This window comes from Cebus imitator, unplaced genomic scaffold, assembly GCF_001604975.1.
Source record: "Cebus imitator isolate Cc_AM_T3 unplaced genomic scaffold, Cebus_imitator-1.0 Scaffold527, whole genome shotgun sequence".
NCBI lineage: Eukaryota > Metazoa > Chordata > Mammalia > Primates > Cebidae > Cebus > Cebus imitator.
This window is the reverse complement of record NW_016107842.1, coordinates 1319044-1324109: the sequence shown is the minus strand read 5'-3', so window position 1 is coordinate 1324109 and position 5066 is coordinate 1319044.

The following is a 5066-nucleotide window of genomic DNA, read 5'->3' as shown; positions in this document are numbered from 1 at the left end:
AAAAAAAAAAAAAAAAAAAAAAAAAGAAGAAGGAATACTTCTTTCTGAGGTGACCCTTTCATGACCCCTGTCAGCCCCCAAATCAGCAGGCTATTTCTTCTGTTTCCAGCTGCCCTAGGCTTAAATACTGACATGTGTTATATTAACGGAAGAAAATGGAACTGAAAGAAAGTTTGCCTAATTTGTAAAATAAAAATGAGTTTCGATCCCGGTGGCTTATGTATTATTCTTGTGAGAACTGGGTTTACATCGATCATCTTTTCCATGGCAGTCAAGTGTGGAATATGGCGAAGTTAGAAATGTAATTGTGTAGACATAAAAAATTGCATCTCGATAACCATCATCGGGACACTTTTCTCAAGATGCTATCTCAGTGTCCTTCAGAGCAATAACGATATCAATTGAGAATGTAACAGAAGCATCTTAAATGTTATGCCTCGTTTACTTCTGGTGAGCCTAGTGTGCTTCAGAGCTATTGCTCATGACATAAGGTTCTGTCAGAGAGGCTGGCAACGCTTCAAGACCATTAAAAGAAAATGCCAGCCATTCATGCTGTTCAAATATTCTTCAACTTCTAATTTAAGGCACCCACACCCAAGAATGTAATTGTGTTATTCTCTCTGATAGCTGGAATCTATCTAAGCCAAATGCCTGGGAATTATGGACTATTGGGGCTACAGGAGTCCCGAAGACAAATGAGGTGGATAAAACATGTTATTTTGCACTGGCACCTTCAACATTTGCGCTCTCTTATCGTTTCTGTGTTAAAATGTATTCAAAGACGAAAGTACCTGAAGTGTCTTTCCTCAGCTGAATTGAAGAAGGAGGTTGGGGAAATGCATAAACTGCCTCAGGATCTAAACTTAGAAATCTGAAAGATAAAGACTCACACACCTGTACTCAGAATTCTTTTGCACACTGTATTCTTCTTAGGAGTTGTCCTTTTTTCTTTTTTTGAGATGGAGTCTCGCTCTTGTTGCCCAGGCTGCAGTGCAGTGCTGCAACCTCTGCCTCCCAGGTTCAAGCGATTCTCCTGCCTCAGCCTCCCTAGTAGCTGGGATCACAGGCATGCGCCACCATGCCCGGCTAATTTTGTATTTTTTGTAGAGACAAGGTTTCACCATGTTGGTCAGGCTGGTCTCGAACTCCTGACCTCAGGTGATCCACCCACCTTGGCCTCCTGATTGTTCATTTTTGATTCAGAAAGTTGTCATCTCAATAAAGTAGGTCCCTCATACCTCTCCATTCTCTCCCTGAAGAGCAAGTGAGACCATGGTTTGAGAAACGCAAGTCGGATTAGAAAAGAGCAATTTTAAAAGCAAATGCTGTGAAAGGTGAAGCTTCCCCTTCACATGGGTAAATTATTTCTGTTTAATGCCTGCCTTGGGAGGGGTACACTTTAGGCTCAGGGACCCCATTGGCACATCAGGGCTTTGACTGGGACACGGTGCCAATTCAAACTGTCATACAGTACGGGGAGGGAAAAAAGCCCAAATCAGTTTCTATTCTTTAGTAGAAAGCAATACTGTAGTTTAAATTAGCAAGGCGCTGCTGAACCACTATTTAAAATGCATTTGCACTGACATCCCAAGAAAGGATTTTTTTTTCTTGTTTAATTGCACTGTCAGTGTGGAACGCTTTCACTTAAAACCATTCTGAGGTAGACCTTTTAATAGAAAGTGACAATTTAAATTGCCATGATAGCAGCGTAAATGGTGCTTAAAGTCATTACTAAACTGATGTCACAGTTGGCTCCAGACCAGTTTGTTAAAGCTGAAGAAAAGGTGTTGGGGGAAGGGAAGAAAGTAACTAAATGGTGAATCATTAATTCCTTTTATATTCATTGTAATAACATTAGCTGTGATGAAGTCATCTGGCTCCCAATGGATGTAATATACATTTCTATTGAATTCTACATTATTCCATTCTAATGTCACCCTGATTAGTGTCGATTACTGGGGAATTGCTCCAATCACAGGCATCTATTTCTCTGCAGCTACTTTTTCTTGTCTTCCCTCCCATGGTCCAAAGATAGAATCTGTGGCTTCCATTTTCTGGTTTGCGTTCAGAAGCGCGAGTCTTGGTTTGATCCGTGGCCTTTCTTTACTCTTGCTATAGTAAGTCAGATTCCCCTGGTGGCCCTTGGAAATGTCTCCCACTAGCTTTCTAGCTTTCAAGAAGAACTGAATGGAGCATAAGAGATGAGGTCAAGGCCACCCGAGTAGGGTCATTGATCAAACCTGATAGGTTTAACTGAACCCATTGGTTTACCAAACCCTTGTGTTGGCATCTGGGGGCCATAAAATGTCAGGCAGTTACTGGGTCTGTGAACCTGGAAAGGAGCTCATAGGTGGGTTAAGGTTGAGTTCGGTGCGTTGGCAACAGTGGGAGGGATGGCGGTGGGGGTCAGAAGGGACATACGACAGAGAAGCCCATGAGTCAGGGCCCACTCAGTCACTTTCACGGTCTCCCACTGATTTGTCTTACTTCTGAAACATACCCCTATAAAAGTAAATTAATCATGAGGTGTTTTAGGAACAATAGGTAAACTATGTTATTACATGATTACCATTTTAAAATATACTACACACTCCTTTTTATTATATACAAATTACCTCAAAGAGCCAACAATTGTAGTTGGGCTCACAGTAGGGAAACACACTTCACATTTTAAATTTAAAACGTTCTATTTAGGATGGGGTTTTTGAATAGTTTCCTGAGGTCATACAATTGAAGAGCCCTGAGAACAAGCCTACACCCTTCAAAATTTCCCTAAGTTAGACATTGCAATTTCAGAAATTTCTATCATTCAAAATCGGAGGCAAATTATGGTGATTATCGAAGGCACGACATTAGGGTCTTAATGTGGGGGTCTTGGAATGAAAAACTGGCCTCTGAGTTTTGTTTACATGTGTGGAGGTGCTTGACAGAGGAAAGAGAGCTCATTTTTTTAAATCAGGTTTGCAAAGGAGTTTGCAAACCAAAAATAGTTAACAACTACTAATCCAATCTGACTTTACTCAAAACGAGAAAACAGAGACCCAAAGAGGTGGTGACTTGCCAAAGTCACACTGATGGTTACTGGCCACTCCACAGAATTCTAGCTCCAAAACTGCCTTTTAAATTTGTTTACAAGTCTTCCTTTTGGAAAACAATAGATTTGCAATTCTGCAGTTTTCTGAAGGCCACTCTCCTGGCCACCTCAACTCCATGGAACATAACTCTTCCTGGCAGAGGCAAAGAGGCCTCAGAGCCACTGAAATTACTCTCACAACACTCATGCACTTTGGCCCCCAAGAGATCATTGAACACCCAATTCATTTATCCGTTCATGTATTTAACACATATTTATCAAGCTAAATACTTACCAGTGTTTTACTTGTACATAACTCTGGCAAATTTTGTTATCCAGTTTCACTGAAAATAATAGGAAATTAGATGAAAGAGGAGAGTGAAAGGCAGAGATACTGATCCAGAATTGTGAGATATTCCCTCACAGCCTGACAGCTGAGGGAGAGCAAGAGCATTGCCAAACAATGATGTCTCCGCACCAGGAAGCAGACCGTAAATGACTTCTCACAGTCTGTTTGTGAATGCAGGGTTGGGCAGAGTGCATTTTAGAAAGTTCATCATTTAAAGGATTAAAATATATGCCACGAGATTTTATATATCTCTCACGATGTTCTCTCATTGGATAAACTTGGGTTTTGGACTCGAATCTATCACCTTAGCCACCTTAAGGAAGATAATTCTCAAAACAGAAAGGGGGAAGAAGTGTGACATAAATAAGCTTGCGGTGTGCTTGAAAAGCTGACTCCACTGGAGGAAACCAAGTCCTCGGATCCAGAAAACAGAGTCTCTTGTGTTTGAAGAGTCAAAGGAAAGAAAGTGTGTGGTGGATTGGAGCAGTAGTTGGTGGAGAAGACAATCTAAATGTCTTAAGAGAGGGTATGACCTCTGTATTGTCTTTAGGGGATATACAATGAGCCCTCTAGTGCTGTTGAACTCCCTAGGACTGGAAAGGGGGCAATAGTTGTGAGTTTCACAAAATAGGGACACCTGAGCCAACCTGGGCCCAGCACTTCTAGGACATCAGGGCACTGGAAGGGACAAACTTGTGTGACTGATGGGACCAGACACAAAGAACTGTGACCTATAGGCTGTGATATGGTTTGGCTCTGTGTCCACACCCAAATCTCATTTCAAATTGTAATCCTAACATGTCAAGAAAGGGAACTGGTTGGAGGTGATTGGATCATAGAGGCAAATTCCCCCCATGCTGTTCTCATGATAGTGAGTGAGTTCTCATGAGATCTGATGATGGATTACAAGTGTGGCACTTCCCCGTTTGCCTGCGCTCTCTCCTGCTCTGCCATGGTAAGACATGCTTGCTTCCCCTTCACCTTCTGCATGATTGTACATTTCCTGAGGCCTCCCAGCCATGCTTCTGTACAGCCTGCAGAACTGTGAGTCAATTAAACCTCTTTTCTTCATAAATTACCCCATCTCAGGTAGTTCTTTATAGCAGTGTGAGAACAGACTAATACAGGCTGGCTGCAGTGGCTCACACGTGTAACCCTACTACTTTGGGAGGCTAAGGCAAGAGGACTGCTTGAGTCCAGGAGTTTGAGACCAGGCTGGGCAACTTAGTGAGAACCCCATTTCTAAAAAAAATAAAATAAAATAAAATAAAGAACTGTGACCTATGGATGCCCACGTGCCATGAGTCAAGCACCCTTGGTTGAGCAAATCACAGAGAGGGTGATGACACACTGGCCTGGGATAGAAGCTGGGTCCAGGGAACTTCACAGCAGCAAGGGTAAAAACACTGGTCAGCAGTCACGGGAGACCAGTGTTCTTTGTGACACTGGGAGGCAGCAAGGACCAAGCATAGCAATGCCAGCATTGCTGCGCACTCCCAGCGACAGTCAGCTGGGATCATCCATGTGGACTGTGTAAAGCCCACAGTGTTCTCTAACTGCCTGGAAGAAGATGAGTACGGGTGAGCCTGAGAAGTTGGCACTGGATTTCCTGACCACCAGGCATATGCCAGCCTGAATTCTTTT